The 20,715-nt window shown below is 33.1% G+C and overlaps 1 protein-coding gene and 1 long non-coding RNA gene across 2 annotated transcripts in view; both read right to left on the bottom strand.

The window, feature by feature from the left end:
• LOC143079541 (uncharacterized) overlaps nt 1–20,715 on the bottom strand; it is a 303,363-nt gene that overhangs the window by 21,559 nt on the left and 261,089 nt on the right. The gene's annotated exons all lie outside the window — the stretch shown is intronic.
• Nucleotides 6,510–9,565, bottom strand: LOC143079532 (uncharacterized). The gene is made up of 4 exons (XR_012979427.1): nt 9,458–9,565; nt 8,012–8,077; nt 7,191–7,277; nt 6,510–6,637 (listed from the first exon to the last, which is right to left on the bottom strand). It is a non-coding gene; the product is annotated as an uncharacterized LOC143079532 (long non-coding RNA).

Genomic DNA, 20,715 nt, shown 5'->3' with positions numbered 1-20,715 from the left:
CAGGGTTAAGGGTACAGACACCATTAGGGTTAGGGTTACTGTCAGCATTAGGGTTAGGGCTATAGTCAGCATTAGGGTTAGGCTTACAGACACCATAAGGGTTAGAATTACATACATTATTAGGGTTAAAGTTACAGACACCATTAGGGTAAGGGTTACTGACATCATTAGGGTTAGGGTTACAGACATCATTAAGGTTAGGATTACAGACATCATTAGTGTTAGGGTAACAGACATCATTAGGGTTAGCATTAGGATTATGGTTACAGACACCGATAGATTTTGGATTACAGACACCATTAGGGTTAGAGTTACAGACACCATTAGAGTTTTGATTATAGCCACTTTTCAGGTTAAGGGTACAGACACCATTTAGGTCAGGGTTAAAGACAAAATTAGGATAGGATTACAGATACCAGTAGGGTTATGATAACAGACACTATTAAAGTAAGATTTAAAGACACCATTAAAGTTAGGGTTACAAACAGCATTAGGGTTAGGGTTACAGTTAAGCATGTATCATAATAAAGCTATATGTTCAAAACTTAACACATTCATTGAGATATTATATACATATATAGTTAAATAAACAAAACAAATTAACGCATTTGTGTTATGCACATTATTCGATACAATTTGTGTAGTTTTACTATTATTTTGAAGGAAAAAATGGAACATTTTAAATGTGTAAAACATATACATATACTCTGAAAAAAACATTTGATAATTGTGTTCAAATTTAGTCCAGTCAATCTAGCATAAATTTGACCCTAACCTGAAAGTAATTGCAGCAGAATATTTTTAAGTTATAATCTTTAGCATTATACCCCAAATATACACAGAAAAAAGTCCCATTAAATCTAACTTGAAAGACTAAAAAAAATCACCATTTAAAATTCATATGGAGATTTGCATTGAAAAGGGAGATAACTCTTTCAAAAAAGGCAGAAATATCAATAAAAATTGATACAAAATTATAACTTTACCGCTTCTATTCATCAGAATGTATTGATTCTTGATTTTGTAGCGGTCTTTAGAGTATAGCAAACAACTCTTAAGGTGTTTTCATATATTTTATCAAGCTATAATCTAGATTTCGTAATTTATTAGTTAACCATTTATTGAATTTTTCAACATGTCAAGGTAAAGAATCTCAAATTTAATAAAAATAACTAAGCATGTATTCTTCTTTTTGTGGTTTAAAGTTTCTTTAGATAAGTAAGAAGCTGAAAAAATATAATATACAGATATAACCAATACCAAATTTTCACATTATTTTTTCAAAATGGTTACAAAGCTTCAAATTTGCAATTTCTTTAATGAAAAATGCATGAAAAAAATAAAACTACCCATAACACTTCGGTTTTGTACATTTCATGAGCAGAAGATTATATAATTTAGTCAAATACAAACTTATAACCCCATCAAAGTATCATACATTACAAAAATTTCAAGAAAAACAACAAAAAACTGACCAAAAAAGACTTGTTTTTGCAAGAGTTATCTCCCCTTCCAATGGTAATTTCCATAGGAAATTAAAAATGCTGATTTTGAGTTTTCCTCAAGTTAGACCTTCTGGGACTTTTTTCTGTGTATATAACGGGCATAGTGCTATAAATTAGAACTAAAATATTTTCTGTTGTAATTAGTTTGAGGTTAAATATTAGTTTGACTGGACTATTATTTTGATGAAATTAAAATAAGGAAAAAAGATGTATTCTACTACCAAAAAAGTATCTACATTGATAATAGATATTCAAATGGTTTTTTTTTGTTTGTTTTTTTGTGGAAAATCGCTGATGACTTTCGATCTACATTTCAAAAAGTAATATTGCACCATATTTACTATTGACGACCAAATTAACAAATAAACACTTTTTTCGAATGTATGATATATCCGTGTAGAAGTTATGACGATGCAATTTATAGAACAATGCTGTGGTCACCAGGCTAAAAAGATTAAACTAGCATGCCCTTTCATTTTAACAATGAACTGATCCTTTTTTGCCAATCTTTTCTTTCTGTGTTGTGATTGCACTTGTGTTAGATCCTAATTCACATATAATCAAGCTGGCCACGTTATTACCGGTGACCTCAACATTGTCAATAACACTTCCCTGCAAAATGTGTTATCCAAAAGTCCGAAATATCGTGAGCCTACATCCATCAATTGGAAATACAACTTCAAAAACCTGATGGATTCAGTTGATGATTGTGCAAGACAATGGGCTAAGCACAAGAAGGAGGACGTATACGTTGATTTCCTTTTTAATTAGATTAAGACTGTGAGGTTGTTGGTACAAATCAAAATAAGAAATTAAATAGGTCTAGCAATACCCATGCCACATCCATCTTTAAAGACCCAAATGTTGCACACTTGTCCTACCTCCTTGACAGATATGGTTATGTACCTGCATATTAAGCCCCAAACAACATCGTTTTTGTCGAACATATGACTTTTGTCGCAGAAAGCTCGACATAGGGATAGTGATCTGTCGGCGGCGGTGGTGGCTACGATGGCAGCGGTGTCTATGGAGGAGGCGGCTGTGGCGTTAGCTCGCTTCTTAAGCTTTATATTTTAGAAGGTTGAAGACCTGGATGTTTCATACTTTTTATATAGATGCCTCATGTTACGAAGTTTCCGTCTGTCACATGTCCATTGTCCTTGACTTCATTGTCACGGTTCAGTGACTACAGTTAAGATTTTTTGTAATGTTAATTTCTCTCTTACTACGAGTAATAGGATAACTATCTATGGTATGAGCGTACCTTACAAGGTTGTCATGCCCGTCCAAGTCCATATATCAAATACTTTAAGCAATATGTCATTTCCATGGTTCAGTGGTTAAAGTTAAGTTTTTGAGCTTTTTAGTGTCTGCATGGCATAGTGCATCTGACCTTGTCTTCATTTTCATTGATCATTGGTCAATGTTTTGTTTCCTTTTAAGGTGTACATGTATTTCTTGTTTAGTGTATATGACCTTGAACTCATTTTATTCTATCATATGAAGTTTTTGTGCTAGTTGTACTAAAGTTTATATTTATTAGGACTATCAATAAAATATAAATGATTAGTATTGAAGACGAGATATTTCAGCGTGTGCACTCTTGTTGTATGTAAAACTCATTACATAAACTGTTTGGTAAATGAATTAGGTCTTGGCATTTCTCTTGGAACTCAACATAAACTATCACGACACTTACCCAAGAGGAAATCCTGGATGATCGTATGTCTGTTTTATATTCCTTTGGAATTTAAACCAAGATGAAGAACTGGAATTTCCATCACTGTAATGGGTGCCTTAACTACACAAACAACGGTACTGTAAGTTCAGAAATTATTGCGTGCACTTATTTTTGCGATTTATTCATTTTAGACTTAAATGCGATTTCCATTTTTTGTGATATTGAGAAAAAGACCTGTTTAAAAAATTTCAAATTGGGATTTGGAATTATTGCGTTTATAACCCTGTCGCATTTTTCGGAATACAAAAAAAAACGTCGCAATAATTTCTGAATTCAAAGTATATTACTGGGTCTTCCAAGTGCTCACGAAACCTTTTTACGAATTATTAACATCTTTTTTATCAGCCATCAAAGCGGGCTTCAAAATTATTATGTAACTGCCTATTCTAGAGGTGGCGTCAATCAGATGTGAATAATAAAAATTCCAAAGATCGTTTAGGGCACATAAAATCTAAGACTCTTTCATCTTGCAACAGTATTAAAATATTTGACTTTTCTACAATTTACACAAGTATTCCAAATTCCAAACTAAAAGTCAGACTGAAAGAGTTGGTATTGCTTTGTTTCATAAAAAAAGAATTGCCAACGTAAATACAAGTATCTTGCCTTAGGGAGGGATATATTCTTTCCAGGTCACAATCTTATGGTTTTCCTATATCTCAACTTGTTAGATTCGCTCGTGTATGTAACAACGTATTTGATTTTAACGAAAGAAATCTCTGTATTACTCAAAAATAATTACACCAGGTTTTTTTTATATCACTAACTAGTCAAAACATGTCCTAAACTTTATTCTCGCTACAATGACTTCATTCGTAAACATGAATCAACATGCAAACATCTTATAATCCTGGTACTTTTGATAACTACTTATACGTTTAGGTACTTCCCATCAAATCTTTGATTTTAATACTCTTTACAAAGCACATAAATGTCAGCATTCAACTAAAAAGCTAACCAAACTTTTAAACGGACTTTTTCGGGTGGGGTACAGTTACAAAACTGTTTTCCAGTCATTAAGAATTGCTGTTGAGCCCCAGTCCCACTAGACCACGATCGCACCACGCTCACCGCGATCTAAAATAAATTCAGATCGTGGTGAGGTCGCGGAATGAGCGCCATGAAAATGTAAATGTTCGTTGCTTTCACGATGCTAATACGTCCTCATTACGCTTCTACAACGATCCCGCTAAGATTATTCAACGTTCTCGCCGCGCTTATTCTGCGACCTCACTACGCTTATCAAGATCTTTCTACGCTCATCACGTTCTCACTACGACCATACCACGAGTTATGCGATTGCAACTCGATCTTACCACGCTTCAACTGCAATTATAGCACGTTCTTACCACGATTATACTACGTTCATACCGCGATCTAACTACGTTCTCAGCAATAACGTCAACATCGTATTCAATATCAATACAGATTCATTCCTGTTATTTCTGATTAATACGTAAGATTTCCCGGAAACAATACAGTCATGCAACCAAAATCAACTAGAACACGTGGGCTTGGAGGTAGGTGTTGAATGAGAGGCAGAGGGAGATCTGATAGTAACGAATCCTGTTCGAGCAGAAATGTAAGACCGACCAATCCAACCGAAATTTCAACCTATTGCTGGTCCATCAGGGGCGAATCCATGCAGCCATTTTAAAAGGGGGGTTCCAACCCAGGACAAAGGGGGTGGGTTGGGGTTCCAACTATATGTCCCCATTCAAATGCATTGATCGTCCAAAAAAGGGGGGTTCCAAACCCCGGAACCCTCCCCCTGGATCCGCCACTGTCCATTATGACGATATTTAAGTGAACGATAGAAGAAATAACACAGATGTGTCAATAGATATAGGAAGATGTGGTATGAGTGCCAATGAGACAACTCTCCATCCAAGTACCAATTTATAAAAGTAAACCATTATAGGCCAAGGTATGGCATTCAACACGGAGCATGGGCTCCCATCGAACAGCAAGCTATAAGAGCCCAAAAAATAACTAGGGTAAACCCATTTAAACGGGAAAACCAGCGGTCTAATCTATATAAAAACGAAAAGCATGGTTGAGCCGTTAGAGAAAATGTACAAGAAGTCCTAATTATAAACAGACAAAAAAACCTGGAGAGATTTAATATATTTTTTGAGAAAATGACAATGAAAATGATACTCGTAGTATGAACGTAGTCTGGTCGTCAGAAGACCGTGATGAGGACGCCAAGGGCGTGCTAGAATCGTACTATGGTCGTGAACAGCCTGGTATAGTCGTAGTTGAAGCGTAGCTGGGTCGCGGTGAGAACGGGATGGTCGTAGTGAGGTCGTAATTTAACGTCACTACAGTTAGATCGTAGCGCAATTTCTCCGAATAGAATCACACTTTCGCTTCGCTCTCACAACGATGTTACAGCGACCTTTGCGATTTTAGTACGCTCTCACTACGCTTCCACTACGACCTGATTTCGCCACGACCGCACCACGATTGTTGGCCACGCTCATCATGATATTGAAGACCTCACCACGACCGTGATACGACCTTACTGCGATCTATACGATCGTACTACGATCATCAACATTTGCATTTTTTTCAGAGAGCGTAGTGCGATCGTGGACTAGTGGGACTGCAGTATTATTAATATTGATTCACTCGTTGGGTCATTGCATTGGAAAAAACACATTTATTCTAAAACCAGTTGTTGGTATCATACGGGCTATGCTCTTCTCATATATTTTATGACGGTATGATACTGAACTCCTAACCATAGGGATTGTACTTGATCTTCATATTTTGCGCATGTCCCAATTCAGGAGCCTCTGGCTTTTGTTAGTCTTGTTTTTTTTTGTTTTTTTTTTACTTTTTGTTTATTTATATGTTTTGGACTTTAGTATGACGTCCATTTTCACTGAACTAGTACACATTTTTATTTAATGGGCAGTTGAGTTCCACCTCCGCGTGCGGGGTTTTCTCGCTGCATTGAAGACCCATTGGTGCCCCTCGGCTGTTATCTGCTCATTAAATTGGTAGGGTTGTTGCCCCTCTGATATATTCCCGATTCCCATTCTCAATTTTATATTATTTATTAATTTATTTTTCCCGTTCGTATGTCAATATTTTTAATATTGTAATGTAGTTGTATTTCATAGGCCGTATAAATATTACTTTTTTATAGATAGTGTTCATTATCAAATTGTCATTAATGTTATACTACTGCCCTCAATTCATAAACCAAAAAAACACTTATTTATCTGTGTTTAAGTGGTTATCAATCTCATATATTTTGTTCTACCATCGCGGAACAGCAGCAACAGAATGCAGCAGCAATGATTGCCACTACTACTTCTGCAAAGGACAGCACAGCCATAAATGCTGACAAAATCACAGTTTTCGAATCATGATTTCCTCTCTGAAATAAACATAAAGTGTAAAGTGTTGATATAGGGCAAATAAACAAAGTAAAAATAAGAAAAATAATATGAGTTAACCACAATGAATCTTACATCAAGTTAAAAACAGAAAGTGTTCTTTTTAATTTAAAGATCAATTAAATAAATGTTTATAAAGGAGACAAAACAAATTTTTTTTTTTATTATTTATCCTGCTATATCATGTATATAGTACATAATAATTTGGTAAACAAATTAACAGAACGTGTGGAAGAGAAATCGTATTAGGTGGACTTTGCTTGATAGAACAGCAAGGCATAAGGTAAATGCTATAAAAATAAAATATGGTATGATTGCCGATGAAAAATTTATCAACCGAAATTAAATAAAGTGGATGTAGGCATTTAAATGTAACCATATGAAGAAATCATAAACCGTCTTATTTCCTATAAAAGGCAACTTCATTGAGATTTTGAAAGCTATGTACATGGGACAAGCTATGTACATGGGACAGGCACTATGCTTATCTATTAAATATGTGTTTTACTATTCATAATCAACAACATTACTTACTATAACTGAACCAACCACACCAAGACTGAACATAGTCGGAACGAAAATCGACGCTCCAATTATGCTACACACCATAAATCCAGTTTTCTGAATAGAAAAAAAATTTGAAATAACATATTTACACTTTGAACAATTTAAATTTAATTCACATTGAATTACATTATTTATTTATTTCGTGTGACTGACAAACTATATCTATATCTGACCAGATAAAAACAATATCAGGAATTTTAACATCGCTGTAGAGTATATATACAGCAGAGTCAATTGATGCTTTTAATTAGATTCTCATAGTTCCTGATTTTCAACAAGAATCATTTTCATAACAAGCGCGGACAAGGCTTTTTCTTGACGCGCTCGGATAATCAATTGACTGTGTCAGATTAAGTGAACGTTCTTCTGTGACGTCCACTTATCATATCGTACGTGTTATAGACATTTAGAATGTGAGTAACCAAGTTTCTAAACGGCTTAATCAAATACTATGAATAACTAGCAGAGATCAAAACCTTGTGTTTTGATTTAAATATTAAAAACTTATAAAACTTCTATTTTTCTTCTCGTTTATTTTACTCTTTTATTCTATTTAAAATCCAATTCAATCGCCTCCGAAATACTGCGTGAGCGTAAAGTCACTGTTATCGATAGCCAATGACAAATAAGTTTAAGGTAAATAATTCAGTAGTATTACCAACAAAAGTAATGCGGTTGTCCACACTGTTATGAAAATGATTACTAATGTAAAATCTATTTGTAAGTTAGGTTTTTTTTTTTCATTTGAAAAGTGAATGAATATGTCTTCTTTCTAAATATAAGCCTACCAGACACATCCAGCTCGCCTCCCTCTTCCGTGACATACACATGGGCAGAAAACCAGTAACAACATACTAAAATTACAAAAACTAATAGTAGAATTATTTCATATTTTTATCGAAACTAAAAGTACATCAATAATGTTTTAATTCCTTTTTATGCAAGGCTCCTTTTAAACTTTGTGCTTACATCAAGTAATAAAACATAAAATTATGTTTCATAAAAAGTGAAATAACAAAAATACCGAACTCCAGCGAATAGTCTAAACGGAACGTCCTAAGCAAATGGCAAAATCAAATGCTCAAACACGTGTATTAAACCAACTGTCATATTACTGACTAGGTACAGGTATTTTTAAGTAGAAAATGGCTATTTAAAACTGGTTTTAAATCTAGCTTAACCTCCCAGTTGTATGACCATCACAGTAATTTGCTGAAGACCAGAGACGAAAAGAACCCGGATTTAAGTATATAACTCACACTACATCAGAAACATCAGCGCTATAATGTTGTTCATCTTGCTAATTGTTTTTTTATTTATTCAACCCCAATTTTATTTCATGCCTTAGAATATCATTACAGTTAAGTCAGTTTATGCCTTTAATTATCATTCATAGTTGCAGAATTTTTTCTACTTTATTTTCATAAACTACCAAAGGAACATCTAGATCAATTGAAAGAAAAGAAAAGAAAAATAAACGCAAAAAAACAAAGAAATATTGATGCCATTGTTAAAGGTGCACTAGCTTCGAGATATATAAAAAAATCTATAAGTTTGATTTTTTTCTGTTCAATGAATAATGAAAGTGAAATAGTGAAATAACAATTCGCTTTTTGCAGCACAAAAAGGTCAATTTTGTCAAATTACGCTAAGAAACATTGATAATTAGTTATTCACTTGCAAGTGAATGAGTCGACCTCTTTAAATCCGTATCCATGTAAACTTCAATTTAACCCCTAGCTAGAGACTGAAAACGCATGCATTGTACGTGTACTGGTTATTTAAAAAGAAAAAGAATGTCAACAATGAAAGTGAAAATACGGTAAATCATTTGATTGCTAATTCGATGCACATAAAATCATTCTTTCATTATGTTTGCATCGCTTATATGGTCATCTGAGGTCAAATTGATAGTTAATCAGATGGCGTCTGGACTAAAATACACACGAAACGAACCTATATATTATCTACCCCATGCTCTGTAAACTGTTTATTTTAGACTTTTGATAATTTGGATAAATGATTTACATTGTTATATTTCAAATATGAGAATTTGAGTCAAATCGGTGACCATGAATTTGACAGCTAGTGCCCCTTTAAAACCGTTAATAATGTTACTAAACATACAGTAAATACGAAAATAACTTTGAAACACATTGATAAACACAATTGTAATCTTCTACAACAGTTTTTTTCTTTAGAAAATATAAGTCAGTTTAAAATCATTCACTTACCCATCCAGCACATATAAGGCAAGTTATGTCAAATGCAAATAGTGCGTGGACATCATTATACCGACGACATAGCCAATAAATATTATAATAATTACTCCCACTGTTGTAAGGGTCGTAATAATTAAACATATTGTTGTTGATACAGTCGTCGTATTTCTTCCATGAAATGATATCAAAAATCACTCCAATCAAACTAAGAAAACCAAGAAATAGACCAAGACTAATCTGTACACCACCAAACACCTTAAATGTCCGCACTGGAAATGCTTGGTGTTGTCGTCCGACAGGTGGAGCTTGTTGGATTCCAACCATATGTGGCATATATTGGGGTGACATCGGAATATTTGCAGTCGTTGTTGAAATTCTGAAATTTAAAAAAAAAAAAACTAAAAAAAACTGATTGACTCCCGTCGGTTTATCGTGCAATGTCATTTATTGGGCTATACATTTCGAGGATTATGGCGCATGAGACCAATGCTTACCCTACACTACAAGCCCTGTTAAGTTATTGTTATTGACCAAACAAGTCGGTTTATGGGATTTAATCTGCACGGCTCGTGTGACCCTAATTAACCTGAATGACGTAGGAGTTCGGGTTAAAGGGTTACACGAGCCGTGCAAATTAAATCCAATATACCGATTTGATTGGCCAATAACTGTTTTAACACATGACACAATCCATTTACGTGAACGTTTTAAAAATGTGGACGATATTCCGCAATCCACGGATCCTAGGAAAGTTTCTTGTAGGGTAAAGAAAGCTGGAAAATACGACTTTGGTAAGTTTTGAATTAATAACTTTTTATTTCGACTTATTCTAAAATTGCGATTTAATGGTAGATTTTTTTTTAATCGTTTCTGTTAAATTTATTCACAATTTTATTTAATTAGTGACGATTTAGACTTCTACAAAATTGATTACAGGGGCGGATTCTGAAAGGGGGTCCCAACCCAGAGTAAAGGGGGTTCCAACTATATGCTCCCTATCAAATGCATTGATCGTCCACAAAAAAAGGAAGGTTCCAATCCCCCTTCCCCTCCTCCGACCCCCATCCCTGAATCCGCAACTGCAAATTGTGTACTTTCAAATCATGATTTTACCCTTGTCATGTGTTCAAAATAACAGTAGTCAGATAAACAAATACACATGTTGGCACTTACCGCTTTGACATGGTAACGTCTTAATTAGCAGACATCTTGTGATTGGCAAATGCCGTTTGTAATTTTTTCTTAAGCGGGTTAAAGAAGAGTGTGGTCCGTTGTTTGTTTAATGCTTTGTGTCAAGGTGCGAAACTATTAATTTTATTCGATATACTCGCCATCCAAAAATCATAACGAAAAAAACAATTTGGTTCTTTTGATTGGTTGCTTATTGGTGTGACTAGGACTCTAGCTATTGCTTTAATCTGTATATGTATTAATGAAGATGAGCGGAAAATAAAGGCAACAGTAGAATACCGCTCTTCAAACTCATAAATCCATGGACAAAAAACAAAATCGGGGTAACAAACTAACACTGAAGGAAACGCAAAAATATAAGAGGAGAACAACGACACAACACTACAATGTAACACACACAGAAACGGACCAAGCATCAGACAAAATCCCACGAGAATAACAAATAAAACATCAAAACCAAATACATGAATTTGGGATAGACAAGTACCGTGATACGTCTTATCGCAATGTCAATTTACACTCAAAAATAAGAGAAAAAACGACGCAACGTTAAATTGTAACACACACAGAAACGAAATATAATATAACAATGGCCATATTCCTGACTTGGTACAGGACATTTTTAAAGGAAAAAATGATGGGTTGAACCTGGTTTTGTGGCATGCCAAACCTCGCACTTTAATGGCAATGTTAAATATAACATTGAATTGACAACATAATATTACAGGACTACAATACAAATAAATAGGAGAACGCATTAGACAAAGACACACATGATTAATGAATAACAAAACGCATCAGGTTTAAAATTCAATACGCCAAAAACGCGCCTCGTCCACACAAGACTCACCAGTGACGCCCAGATATAAACGATCGAAAGCGAAAAAAAGTTCAAAGTTGTACAGCACTGAAGATCAAAAGTTGAAAAAGGTTGTGTCAAATACGGCTATGTTTTTATGCTTGGGATAAGAACATCCTTATTATTTAAAACAATCAATGCTATTGCAAACAGTAAATTTTATCAAATGAATATAACAGATATACATAATGAAACTGAGGTATTAACGCAATACATAAAACAAACACGAATACATAATGCAAACACCAACACAGAATAGACACATCCGACTCAGTCCAGGCCTCAACGCAGTAAATTATGAAAATGACGTCACATACGATGGTGAAAAGGCATTAAAAATTACGTCACATTTGAATTTCATGAAATTTCTGAAACAGCAGAAAAATGACGTAACATATGAAAAACTATATCTCAAAAGTAAGATAGAATTAGGATTGATTAAAGATTATAATAGAACTAAATACTGATATTGCATTTAAACACAATGCATATTGCAATACTTATTAATAGCAATTAACTAAAATATATATATGTCCAGTTTGTTATGAATCCAACTTCAAACGTAAATTATCGTACAGATTACGTTGACCAAAATTAAATCTAATAAATGACGGCGGTGATTAATTTTTCTTTCCATAACACATAAATATAATAGAAAAGACGTCAACACATTTGACAAAATCCGATGAGAATTACAAATATAACATTACACATTGAAACTAAATACATGAATTTGGGATAGACAAGTACCGTAACACGTCTTCTAGTAATGCGAATTCACACTCAGCAAAACAGTCACAATCGTGAATAAGTCACGTTTGGTAATGAAAAGATTAGACGACATAATGACAAACCATAATCTACCATGTGGTAAAAATGTTCTTAGCTATTTTGGTTAAAGACACATCGTATGGACCCACCAATTCGTGATGGTGTCCATACAATTTACGGAGTGTCAATTTTAATCTGTCCTCCTCATAACTTTGTTGGAGAATTTCTGCGTAAGGAGCACACTCCTGTATATGAAGTCCGTATAGTATGAACAAGCACGTGAATAACGTATCAATTGTGATATGTAAACAACATACGAAGGGAGAGATGGTATGTTACTGTTGAGAAATGGGAAATTGATAATTGGGAAGTTGAAATCGTCCCGTTTTTCATAGATTTTCGTGTGAAGTCGTCAATCTACGTCAATATTGAGGAAAAGATCAAGGTATGAATCAGTCCTTCTAGTATCAGTAGTATCCTTAATTTCAAGTTCACTGGGATATATGAGATGTAAGTATTGGCTGAAGTATGGGTTATTCAGTGATAGAACATCATCAATATATCGGAAAGTAAAATTAAAGAATTTCGCAAGGTGCTTTTTCTTTTTGTCTTTTAGAAGGGTCTGAATGAATTTTGCTTCATACGAGTACAAAAACAAATCAGCCAGCAGGGGTGCACAATTAGTACCCATTGGAATACCGATTGTCTGTTGAAATATAAATCCTCCAAATTCAACAAATATATTGTCAATCAAAAAGTCCAGCATTTCGATAATATCATCTTCAGTATATTTTCTGGAAGATTCAGTGTGATTCTTCACAAAATATGAATTATTGTAACCCAAAACAAGACATTTGTATCTGTGATTCCCATTTTTTATAGAAAAAGCTCTGTCTTATGAGATTGTGAAGTTGATCTTTCAATTGAGCATGGTGAATAGTAGTATATAGCGTAGAAAAATCAAAAGGTTTTATGTTGCTGCAAAATTGCAAAGATTGTGATCGAAGGTTAAGCTGTAGATCTTTGGAATTTTTGAGAATCCACATCTGGTTAACACAACTGGTAAAATATATCTTCTCACAATATTTTTGAAACCCATCTTTAACTGTAGAAAGAATAGTTGTCAGTACTTTAGAAAGATGTTTAGTCGAACATTTTGAAGAACCAGCTATGTATCGTTCTTTATATGGAGTTTTGTGTAATTTAGGTATCCAGTATAATGATGGCAAGTTTTCTTCGTTTTCGTTGATGTTGATACCAAAAGAAAGAAGGACAGATTGATGATTTTGTAAAATTTCGTCCTTGGTAAATGATGTTAAAGAATATGTAGGATTACCAGTAGTTTTATCAATTCCAAGCTCTGTAGTGAGACATTGCAAATAATGTTTTTCACATATGAAGACAATATTATTGGAGGCTTTATCTGCTGGAACAACGACATATTTGTCATGCAAAGAGGATAAAGCATCCACAACCTCCGGATTCTTGAAAGGGTTAGAAACTCTAGAACTCATATTACATCGTAGTTTATGTATGCGCCTCTAAATGCATGATCGAATAGCTTTGATCCATTCAGACAAAGTGTCCAGTTCTGGTTCGTCTGGTTCGGGCTTTACCCATTTTCTTGCATAGTCCTCAACTGCATCCATCAGTAACTTGACATTCTTTTTCCAGTTGATGGGCTGGGGGATTCTATATTTTAGTCCCTTGGCTAACAACTCTCTTAGTTGTTCATTTGTAACGATGCCAAGGTCACCAGTAATAATATGACCAGCTGGACTGTAATTGTATTGTGACGATGTACATGAGCAATCCGGAGGCTTGGATTTTGTATCTTTGAGGTTAAAAGCCTCTAAAACTCTCTTGTGGTTGACAATCTTAGATGCAGTAGACTTGGTGCAAGTATAAGAAATAACAGGTGTAGCATTATTTTTGAAGTAATCAGGTATAGTTTTTTGTACAGATTGTTGATGGAAAATATTGCTAATATTTACAGCATCTAAACATTTATTCTACCTTAAAAAAAATAACGTTTTTCCTCACTATTGGATGTAGTGGATACGGGTTTGAATAGTCTATGGTTAGCAATGTCCATGGTAATTGCAACTAATCTATACAAAACAGAACGAAAATCAGTAACGGAAGTATTTTTGGCATCTTGAAATAGTAAAGAAAGTTTTGACAATGGAATGGAATATAATTTAGTTCTAATGTGATGAATTCCTAAAGGTTTTTGAACAGACGTTAATAGACTATCAATTGTCACGGTTTGTACAGCAGGTGGTATATATTTTCTGTGACCATGACTTCTATTTCGTCGAGCAGAAGTATTAAATAATTGTAATGTATTGACGGTACTACACCTGGGACTAGACAAAATACCTACACCATCAATTTTGTCATTGCATCCATAGGGAATGGCTGTTCCCAACTCTCTTATCCAAAAGTCTTCTCTTTGTAAACGATATGGTGTACTCAATATGGGGTCATTTGTTGGATGATATATTTTCTCTATAATTCGGACTTTCATTGAAACAATAGAATGGTCAGGCTGATTGAAATGTTTATAGAGAAATTTGTTGTTATTAGGATCATTTACCATGTTTACATTAGACCGATGATCATTGATCCTAAAATTGAGTCTTTGTCGAGTTTCCCCGACGTAGATCAATCCGCAAAGAGTACATTCAATACCGTATACAATATTGGAAGCAGTGCAATTCAAATCCTCATGACTATGTGTATTGTTATTTTTGGTGGTTAAATTACTTTGAAAATGGGTATCAGTTATTAGTATATCACAGGTTTTACAATTTTTACGGTTACATTTGGAAATAGAGCAATATTGATGGTTGTCATTGAAATCTAAAATATCTGAAAGTTGAACAGTACACGGCCGAATATATTCAAACTTGTCTGAATTTTTATAGTACAATGAGGATTCAGAAGACTGCTTATGTGTCTTTTTCATAACATCATTCAAGATGATCCTGGGGACACCTGATACAATCGGTGTTGCTGTGTCCTTGCATTTGACAACAGCCGATTGACACCTTTTTATCCTGGGCGTCGTATCATCCAGTATAATATTTTTTTTTTTCTTCTAGTTTTCATGCTGTTAGGAAACAGTGTCGTCAGGTCACAAAAGACCCTTTTTCATCATATTGTAAAAATTGGTGTAAACTGGAAAAATCTGAAATAAAATTTCTTGATTTTTATCTAAATAAATGTATGAATGTTGTGGATATTCGAATATCACATTTTCAAAGTAATTCAGAAATAAATAAAATAGTATATAATACGCCTATTTCTAGAATAAAAAAACAAACTTCAAATACTTTTAAAGCGGTTTGTGTTTGTACCGGACGACAAAGCAGCCAATAATGTGTAGATGTTATGCCGTAAATACTACACGGACGTTAAGAATGAAATTTCAAATTCTTCTACGTTCAAGTCCGTGCGCTCCACAGAGAGTCATATAGTAAACAATCATATCATAACCACATCACAGCTTAAAGCTTCTTCTGAACATTTGAAGGTCCGTACTATTGGTTACCTAAACTACACCAAACATGAGTAAAATATTGTTCCTCTCGGTCTCTAGTAAGTGTTCTACAACTAATCGTTCAGTGCTTTTAACTAGTTCCTTAACTTCTACCAAAGAACTTATTATTAACTTTTGTAATAACACATATGAAAATAGTGGAATTAACTATTTTTGGAGTGTAAACTAGTCTTTGGATGTTTTGGATAAATTACGTTCTTTGATGGTCCTTTTGGTTCTGTTGACAGTTTTGACTTTTCAACTTTTTACACTCCACTACCGCACAATCTTATCAACCAAGTTTTCCTATCTAATCAAAAGGTCGTTTGGTAAATCTGAATGCAAATAAATTTGCTGCCACTCATTTAATAGATATAAGAAGATGTGGTATGAGTGCCAATGAGACAACTCTCCATCCAAGTCACAATTTATAAAAGTAAACCATTATAGGTCAAAGTACGGTCTCTTTTAACCCGGAGCCTTGGCTCACATCGCACAGTAAGCTATAAAGGGCCCCAAAAATTACTGGTGTAAAACCATTCAAACTGGAAAACCATCGGTATAATCTATATAAAAAAAGAGAAACGAGAAACACTTATGAACCACATCAACAAACGACAACTACTGAATATCAGATTCCTGACTTAGGACAGGTGCAAACAGTTTCAGCGGGTTTAAACGTCTTTATGGTACCAAACCTTCACCCTTATCTGAAACAATAGTGTAACATCACAACATAGAAAGACACACTATAACATATCAATTGAAATGGCTTAACTCAATCAAAATACATATTAACACAAATTCAAGTGAAAATACACTGAACGAATAAATTTGATCTATATTACAATGTAAATACAAAATCAATAAAAATAAGGGATGAATAATTAAAGCAACAGTATTATACTGATGTGAAATGTAAAACAATTTCAGCCTTCTTCTCTAATGAGAAAGGTAAATATGCTTACTGGATGTGTGATGAGATGATTGAATCCGTTAATTTTCTCCTTGATAACATTTATGTTAACGTTTCGGCAATAAAGTTTATCGACAGGTTGCAGGTTTTCGTATGGGCACCAATTGCGCCCCTTAAATAGCAGACTTGTGATTGTACTGTTATGATTCACAGTTTATGACCAAACTCAGTAAAGACCCGCTTAAATTGTATTTAATTGATGAATTCAACAACCCTTATCGTTATCTTGATGATATTTTTTCGTTTAATAATCAAGAATTTTCTAAATATACTGCCAAATGGAAATTACTTTAAATAAATCAAATAGTAACGGACATACAATGTATCTTTCCTTTCCTAGATTTAGATATTTCAGTTTTATACCGGAAGCTCTACACTAAAATTTACGACAAAAGGGACAATTTTTAGTTCCTATTGTGAATTTCCTTTCGTGGACTGTGATGTTCCTTTGGCACTATCTTACGGTGTTTATATATCACAACTCGTTCGCTATGCCTGTGTCTGTTGTGACGTTTTGGATTTCAATGAACGTAATCTATGTATTACTGGTAAATTATTAATCTCTAATAGTTATCTAACAATTAGAATTCTCGTAAGTTAAACATGAAATAGAATGTTTAAAATGCAAAAATAATTATATTATGTTTTTGGTTTTTTTTACAGAAATAAATGTGTTGAAACCCACCTACATGTAATATATATGTTACATCCAAAGGGCCGTGTGTTTACAATACTCCATCGTCCAGGGTTCAACGATATAAAACAAGTAGTTTCTATAGATAGTGCGTTAGTTACATTCCTATTCATTACACCAAAACATTAAAATCAAACAAAGATCTTTTAAAGTCATAAAATACAACAAAAAACACACTACAATCTTATTCACTTTACCTTTACTAATAATTGGTATTTAAATTGTAATGTGACGGTCAGTGATGTGCACGATGTTGTTCATTTGCTAGTGGTTATTTCGGTAGAGGGATTTATAATGTTCCAGATATGAAAAGAAGGTAAGTACAATAGGATTAGAAAAATATATTTATGGTATAAGGTTTTCAATATCGTTTATGTCAACTGCATATTTTTCCTTTTATAAAGATATTGACGTATCCATTGATTCGATTAAGTTGTAGAGTTCCCGTTTCTCTTATATGATATCGATTGGCTGGAAATCAAAATATAACGTTTTTATTTAATTAAATTTTGATATTTCCATATCGCACATTTTATTGTACTAGATGTGGTGTTATTTATGACATTATATTTGTTTTCCAATTTTAAATCTTCTCATAATTGGACATCTGCAGTATTATTTAGCATATTATTCATTGTAAAGGTAAAATATGTTCCAAACAACCTTTATAATGTTATATACAACTGTGAAAATGATGTGTAAGGGTTTAGATTTCTGTTTTACAAGAATGACATTAACTGTTAGATTTATCCATTCTAAACAGTGTGTGTGTGTAGTAGGGACTGTGTGAAACAGTGGATAAATTCCAATTATGATGATTCCGTGTAATGTTTGTTTTGTTAACGTTAAATATTTGTGGAAGTATTTTTACGAACACATCGCTCTTAGGAACATCTCGCTATTTACACAAATAAAAAATTAAGAAACATAAGAGATTAAGCATTGTATGCCTCAGCTCTTTTAAGACAGGTATAAAGTCAAACTGATGGTGTTAAGCAGTATAAAAGTGCATTCATTTCAAATTAATTGAAACACCTAGGCCTTATGGGAAATTTAGTACTTTCTGTCAACCCCATTCAATGTGCACATACAAATAATTCAAGTTTGTCTGTCGTTTACCAAGTATATCTTTATACAATAAGCGCCTCCCTTCTGATGATTATTATATCATTAAACGAATTTCGCTTTTACTTTATCTACATGTATTTGTGATCCCTAAATATATGCAGTATAAAAAACTGTTTGAGAAATAATACGATGTTGTTAATGACTTCTATGATATAACATAGACAATAAAGAATTCACGTCTTCGTGATGCTCGTTTAAAAAAAGCTAGGAACGTTTAAATCAAACTTTATCAAAATAGTATTGTGGTGGCCCTTTTTGTACTGTTCGTAAATTAAGAGGATTTTGGCACGGTTTTATTAATGCAATTGTTTAACGATGGACTAAAATGGGAGAATAATGTTTAATTGAACAGAAAATGTTGAATACAAACAATATTATCATAATAAAATGTGTGAGTTTATATTTTTGCGAAATTTACCTCGTTGCTACTATCGCATTAATAAAGAATGGAGCCATTTCTGAATTGACAGTAGTTAATTGTCATTTGAAACATATTTGTTATGAATTTAACGCGTTAAAAAATACCGATAACATTAATATACTTTAGATTACAATCTTCACAAAAGATTAGTGTATGCGAAGAGAAGACTGAATTCAGAATTCGTTAAAGCTTTGAAATATCTATTAGCAACTGTATGATTTAGTTTAGTTTTGTTATTATTGTTCTTTCTTTAACTTTAACATGAAGGCTAAAATTGTTGAAAATATTAATGATATTTGCGTATTGATTCTCTATAATTTACACTTCAAATTGAATGTAACCTATTCAAAGACAGACATTCTAGATGTAAATGATTACAGTGAAAATCACGTTTACGGACAATCCAAATTAAAATATCGTGTAAATGGAATATAACACTAGATATAATCACATTGGTGTCATACTGTCACGATACAGTAGTTTCCTTGTTAGTAGATCGTATTATTCTAGTTCAACTGAATAGTTTCCTTGTTAGCAGATTGTATTGTTTTTTTTTCAATGGCACAACAAAAGTAAAGTATCGTGTTTCGATGTAAATAGAAGTACATAGTTTCTGAAGAACAATTCGTCTAAAATTCAAAAAACAAAAATATTTGACCAAAAGATAAAATACTACAAAAATGTACCTTCTTTGTGTTTCTTTGTTTAAACACATTAATACCAATACTTAGAGCACTGTTGCTGACAAATCATTTATCGGTTACAGCATGATATTTATATATAATATATATATACAAGTCTAAATTGAAAACTATGTTCAAACCTATGATTGCGTTAGATAAAAACCGCAATTTTTATACATGTGCATGTAAAACAAATTTAGTTGTAGAAGGGTCTAAATACAGCACAAACAATATTTTCCAAAAGACCAAAAAAAGTGAAAAAGTATATTTAAACAAAACGCATTTGACTAACAGGTTGAACAACTGATGTTCTTTAACCCTGGCGATTGGCATTGGCGAATACTAAATAAAATTGATCACAAGATGTAACAAAATGGATCTCAATTTAAATTTAATACGAAACAGAAAAATATAAACTTGTGGCCAAAGTATTATGCCACAAACATAAGGTGTCAATATCTTTTTTGTACACCAGATCCGGATTTCGAGATATACTCGATAGAAAGTTACTCAACATATCTTTGGTTTAACAGTGTTTTAGTCAATAAAATACTCTCGTTTGCAACCCAACCCCCTAAAAAATAGAAAACAAGCGAATAAGATATATCCCGTCTCCTGATTTGTAACTATGAATTACCAATATTTATATTTTGCACAACTTAGATATATGATTTTCAAGGAAAATATATACCTAATTGAATTTAGATGCCTTTCTATGTTTCTGAATTGATAATAATAATTTAAAAAACCGCTAAACTGATTTGATAATTCTTCCAATGGCTAATGGGATCGATTTTTTTTTCTATCTGTTTGCTTTTGCTATATTGTTTTTTTTCGTCAAATTAAAGTTTTGGTTTTAAACATTCTCTCTTCCAAAAGTTTTGTTCTTCATCTTCGTATTTGATATAAGTTTTGTGAGTTAGTATTATATAGTTTATCTTTTATTTACTTTTGTTCTGTTCTATAACAAATGCATTTTGTTTATTACGACACAAATGCCAAT

The sequence above is a fragment of the Mytilus galloprovincialis genome, chromosome 6 (genome assembly GCF_965363235.1).
Source record: "Mytilus galloprovincialis chromosome 6, xbMytGall1.hap1.1, whole genome shotgun sequence".
NCBI classification, from domain to species: Eukaryota; Metazoa; Mollusca; class Bivalvia; order Mytilida; family Mytilidae; genus Mytilus; species Mytilus galloprovincialis.
Note: the sequence above shows the minus strand (reverse complement) of the source record. Positions and strands in the feature narration are given on the sequence as shown.